We start from the raw sequence: 6341 nt of genomic DNA on the forward strand, positions 1-6341 counted from the left end.
AGGTATCCTTTAAGAAGAGGAAGAAGAAGAAAAAGGTAGATACAAACTATGAACAACAAATACACATCTATCAACAAGTGAATCTAAAAATCAAGTGAATAAATAATCTGATGAACAGTATGAACTGGTGATTGCAATAGAATCAGGGACATAGAAAGGGAATGGACTGACTATTCTTGGCTGGTGGCGGGGGGAGGAGTGTGGGGGGTGCGGGAAGAGACTGGATAAAAATCGTGCACTTATGGATGAGAACAGTGGGTGGAGGGTGAGGGCTGAGGGTGGGGTGGGAACTGGGTGGAGGGGAGTTATGGTGGGAAAAAAGAGGAACCAATGTAATAATCTGAACAATAAAGATTTAATTTAAAAAAAAAAAAGTACAAAATAAAAACAGACAAACTGGAAAACACAAAGATCACAGAGAAAAGCCCAACACCTTGTATGGTCCTGTTGGAATTTGGACTTGCCATGAGGTGTTGAAGCCTTGTTTCATGCCAGAAGCAGGTCCATCCTTGTTGCTTGACACAGTCGCTGTAGGGAAGAAACATCTGCACAGCATATGTTTCAAGGGACCTGGCATATAGGGCATACTGTTCTTAATATGTTTGCTCCCCTTCTTAACGCTATGTGTTTTAACCAAGGTCACCTCTCCAAGAAAGGTTGTTTCCCCAGGTGGGGATTTTCCCCTGGCGTTAAGGAGGGAATAAAACCCCTTAACTAAGTGCCAGGGGGGTAATTAATCACTTTAACTATGAACAATCACGCTTAAGCTACATAATCTTTACTTAGGATAATCTCCTTCAGTTACTGCCTTGTAGCTTAATAGAACTGTTGGGGTCCAATCCCAGCAGGTCCAGGGGTCCCCAAAGGTGTGAAGGACACGGAGACAGTGTTCAGTTGATCAGCAGCCTAGCCAGGATCTCTAGCCACGATCTCCAGCCAAGTTCTGTTCAGGATCTCCAGCTAAGTTCTGGTGTTTATTGTCTTGTTACATCTGTATGTATACCAGTTGATTTTAATCCTGTCAATTTCTATTGCAAAGGTTAGGGCGTTTCTTATTTCCATTCCAGGGAGTAAAGATTATGTAGCTTAATCGTGATTGTTTGTAGTTAAAGTGATTAGCTAGCCGCCTGGCACTTAGTTAAGGGGTTTTATCCCCTCCCTAACTTCAGGGAAAAATCCCTACCTGGGCAAACAACCTTTCTCAGAGAGGTGACCTTGGTTAAAACACATAGCACCAAGAAGGGGAGCAAACATATTAAGAACAGTATGCTATATACGCCAGGTCCCTTGAAACATATGCTGTGCAGATGTTTCTTTCCTGCAGCAACTGTGTCAAGCAGCAAGGATGGACCGGCTTCCAGCATAGAACAATAGAGTAACCTTGGAATGGAGATAAGAAATGCCCTAACCTTTGGAATAGAATGGATAGGATTAAAATCAAATGGTATAAATACAGATGTAACAGGACAATAAACACAGAACTTGGCTGGAGATCCTGGCTAGAGAACCTGGCTAGGCTGCTGATCAACTGAATGCTGTTTCCGTGTCATTCCTTCTTCGCCGACTCCATCCACACATTTGGGAACCCCTGGACCTGCTGGGGTTGGACCCCAACCGTTTCATTGAGTTGGAGAGACTGGACCTAAATGGCGCAGTATGACTTTGCTCCAGCCTGGCTTAATTTTCCCACTCCACCATCATCAACAAAGTCCTCATTGAATTTTGAGAAGCATTCTGAACACTTTTCATGGACAGAGAATCGTTATGCTGTGAGTCGTTGACGACGACGACACAACTTTTCAGGCAGCTTTGACTCTGGTATTGGTCGTCCCAGTGGAGGTAACTTTGGAAGGAAAGAAAAAAATGGATGGCATACGCATGGGAGAAATGGCACTGAAAACATAAATCATCGAGGGGGATACCATGGCGGGAGTGCCCGTTCTCGGAGCAGCATTTTCCATTCTGGAAAAGGCCAAGGACTGCATGACAACAACACCCCTGACAGTGAGCCAGGGAAGAAGGAAGACAGGAGAGAATGCAGACAGTTTGAGGCTGAGGATTTTCTGTCTTTAAATCCTGAATATGAGAGAGAACCAAATCAAAATAAGTCTTTAGCTGCAGGCGTATGGGAGTACCCTCCAAACCCCAAATCTAGAGCTCCCAGGATGCTGGCCATTAAGAAAGGCACTGGCAAGGACTTGCAGCTGTCCGGGTTCCCCGCCGAAGGGGCTCCCCTGTCGCAGCCAGTGAAGAACAGGACTGGCCCCAGTGTTTATAAAGGCCTGGTCCCTAAGCCTGCTGCTCCGCCCACAAAACCTACACAATGGAAAAGCCAAACTAAAGAAAATAAAGTTGGGACTTCTTTCTCTCATGAGTCTACATGTGGTGTTGGCAACTTCCATTCTTTTAAATCAACAGCCAGGAATTTTAGTCCATCAACAATGACAGTGAAAGAGTGTAATTGCTCAAATTCCTCTTCACCTGTTGACAAACTCAACCAGCAGCCTCGTCTAACCAAGCTGACACGAATGCGCACTGATAAGAAGAGCGAGTTTCTGAAGGCGTTAAAACGGGACGGAGTGGAGGAGGAGCATGAGGATGAAAGCCATGCTGGCTCCGAGAAGGATGAAGACTCATTTAATTTGCCTAACAGCAATAGTACTCACCGAGACAGAGATATAAACGGGAGCTCTGACGAAAATGAAATTCCACAAGAGAATGGCAATGCCTCGGTTATTTCCCAGCAGATCATTCGGTCCTCAGCCTTCCCACCGACCGATGTTCTTTCAAGTTCCCTTGAGGCAGAATACAGGTTGTTGAAGGAGATGGGCTGGCAAGAGGACAGTGAAAACGATGAAACGTGTGCTCCCTTAACTGAGGAGGAAATGAGAGAATTCCAAGTTATTAGCGAACAGTTGCAGAAGAATGGTCTGAGGAAAAATGGTATTTTGAAAAATGGCCTGATCTGTGACTTCAAGTTTGGACCCTGGAGAAGCAGCACTTTCCACCCCACGACTGAGAACGATGACACGGAGACCAGCAGCAGCGACACGTCCGATGACGAGGCCATGTGAGGTCCCAGCACCTCCGAGGTCTGGTGTGGCCCGTCCTCGTGCAGCCGGGTGGAGTGCCAAGTGAAGAACTATAATTTATGGAGTAAACGCCCCGTTAGAGGAGTTTTGGGGGGACGTCAGTATGAAGAAAACCAAGAATGTTGTGTTGGGCTGTGTTGAACATTCTTTCTTTGTACATGGATGTTGGAGAAATGAGGGCTGTGGTGGACCAGCGCGGACTCTGCATCACCACAGCATTTCTCTGACTAGCAATGTGATGATGTAACAGATGAGATGTTCTCGTTTAATAATAAAAATTGTGTAATGTTTTGCAAAGCTTCTGTCTTAAAATGTCTGGGTCTGAAGAAAAAAGGCAGCTTACACTGTTTGCTTGCAGAGCCTCTCTCCTCGTACAATGGAAATCCTCAACCCACTTTGTGCGCCCCACCTCAAAAGACAATGTAGCATGTCGGCTAAACTGGAGCAAAGTGCACTCAGACATTAACTCCTGAGCTCCGCTGTCGTACTATCACCTTCTAAAGCATACGCTGCTCTTTAGTCATGTGTAGTTCCGTAACTTACAGGAAAGACTCGCCACACTTTCTTCCAAATTTTAAGACGTGGTTTTCAAGTGCCGGAAGCCGGTCCATCCTTCTGCTTGACACAGTCGCTGCAGGAAAGAAACATCTGCACAGCATATGTTTCAAGGGACCTGGCATATATAGCATATTGTTCTTATAATGTTTGCTCTCCTTAGCGCCATGTGTTTTAACCAAGGTCACCTCTCTGAGAAAGGTTGTTTCCCCAGGTGGGGATCTTTCCCTGAGGTTAGGGAGGGGATACAACCCCTTAACTAAGTGCCAGGCGGGTAGTTAATCACTTTAACTACAAACAATCACGCTTAAGCTACATAATCTTTACTCCCTGGAATGGAGATAAGAAACGCCCTAACCTTTGCAATAGAAATTGACAGGATTAAAATAAACTGGTATAAATACAGATGTAACAAGACAATAAAAGACAGAACCTGGCTACACAGAACTTGACTGGAGATGCTGGCGACAGAACCTGGCTGGAGATCCTAGCCAGAACTTGGCTGGACATCCTGGCTAGAGATCCTGGCTAGGCTGCTGATCAACTGGTCTCTGTGTCATTCCTTCTTTGCTGACTCCATCCACACCTTTGGGGACCAGGATTTTCAGAGTTGATGGAAAGAGTTGTGGGAAAACTTATTTTGATAAATTATTACATGAGCAGAAAAACTGATCACTGACTGGATCTGTCCCCAACATGGAAATAAACTGGATTTTCAGAAAAAAAAAATCACATTTCTAAAAATCACATGGAAAATAAACAAGTAAGCATAAGAAGAAAGATTCTGAAAAAGAATAGAAATCATGTTTGGTTAGAGAGTTGTTCCGATATACCAAGGTTGTGGGTTCGATCCCCAGTCAGGGTACTTACAAGAATTGACCAGTGAATGCATAGGTGGATAGAGCAGCAAGTTGATGTCTCTGTCTAAGAAAAAACTGTGCCAGATATTAAAATATATGATAGAGCTAAGAGTAATTAAAATAGTGTTGTCTGATACATGAAAAGTCAGATCAATGGGAACAAAAAGACCCAATGCATATATATAATTTATATATATATATATGTATATATATACATATATATATTTAATACGTATATGTACATATATGGCAAGTTAACATTTCAAAATTTCCAATTCTTAGAAAAGAATTAGATTATTTAACCAATGGTATCGAAACAACTGAGTAACCATCTAGGAAAATAAATTGATTACAATTTTACATCTTATACCAAAATAAATTCCATATGGTTTAAAAATCTATAATAATAAAAGCATAATATGCAAATTGACCAAATGGCTGAACAGCGGAATGACTGTCTGGACAAAGCCGGGCTGTGAGGGCCAGCTGAGGTGGTCGGGGCTGCGAGGGCCGAGGCAGCCGGTTCTGCAAAGGCCTACCCTTGCATGAATTTCATGCATCGGGCCTCTAGTTTAAACATAAAAAATTAAACCATAAAAATGATAAAATATGAGAGAGTTTTTCTTTTTTAGGATTATGTTTTTTTTTTATTAGTTAAATCTTTATTGTTCAGATTATTACATTTGTTCCTCTTTTTCCCCCCATAACTCCCCTCCACCCAGTTCCCACCCCACCCTCCTCCCTTACTCCCCACCCACTGTCCTCATTCATAGGTGCACGATTTTTGTCCAGTCTCTTCCCGCATCCTCCTCACCCCTTTCCCCTGCAAGAATAGTCAGTCCACTCCCTTTCTATGCCCCTGATTCTATTATAATCACCAGTTCATTCTGTTCATCAGATTATTCACTTGATTTTCAGATTCACTTGTTGATAGATGTGTATTTGTTGTTCATAATTTGTATCTTTACCTTTTTCTTCTTCTTCCTCTTTTTAAAGGATACCTTTCAGCATTTCATATAATACTGGTTTGGTGGTGATGAACTCCTTTAGCTTTTTCTTATCTGTGAAGCTCTTTATCTGGCCTTCACTTCTGAATGATAGCTTTGCTGGATAAAGTAATCTTGGTGGTAGGTTCTTGGCACTCATCACTTTGAATATTTCTTGCCACTCCCTTCTGGCCTGCAAAGTTTCTGTTGAGAAATCAGCTGACAGTCGTATGGGTACTCCCTTGTAGGTAACTGACTTTCTTTCTCTTGCTGCTTTTAAGATTCTCTCTTTGTCTTTTGCTCTTGGCATTTTAATTATGATGTGTTTTGGTGTGGTCCTCTTTGGATTCCTTTTGTTTGGGGTTCTCTGCACTTCCTGGACTTGTAAGTCTATTTCTTTCACCAGGTAGGGGAATTTTTCTGTCATTATTTCTTCAAATAGGTTTTCAATGTCTTGCTCTCTCTCTTCTTCTGGCACCCCTATAATTCTGATGTTGGTACGCTTGAAGCTGTCCCAGAGGCTCCTTACACTATCTTCGTATTTTTGGATTCTTTTTTCATTTTGCTTTTCCGGTTGGGTGTTTATTGCTTCTTCGTATTTCAAATCTTTGACTTGATTCTTGTGATCCTCTGGTCTGCTGTTGGGAGTCTGTATAATATTCTTTATTTCAGTCAGTGTATGCTTAATTTCTAGTTGGTCCTTTATCACAACCTCGAGGGTCTCATTAGATTTCTTGTAGGTCTCATTAAGTTTATTGGCAGTTTCTAGAAAATTCTTGAAAAACCTTAAAAGTGTGGTTTTGAACTCTATATCCAGTAGTTTGCTTTCCTCCATTACTGTCATTTGT

At 42.5% G+C, this 6341-nt stretch overlaps 1 pseudogene; it reads left to right on the top strand.

Moving 5' to 3' along the window:
- Positions 1-1622: 1622 nt before the first annotated feature.
- Positions 1623-3074, top strand: LOC139009951 (vasculin pseudogene; annotated as a pseudogene).
- The last annotated feature ends 3267 nt before the right edge of the window (positions 3075-6341 follow it).

The sequence above is a fragment of the Myotis yumanensis genome, unplaced genomic scaffold (genome assembly GCF_028538775.1).
Source record: "Myotis yumanensis isolate MYYU_CA2020_CCGP unplaced genomic scaffold, mMyoYum1.0.hap1 SCAF_5, whole genome shotgun sequence".
Classification (NCBI taxonomy): Eukaryota; Metazoa; Chordata; class Mammalia; order Chiroptera; family Vespertilionidae; genus Myotis; species Myotis yumanensis.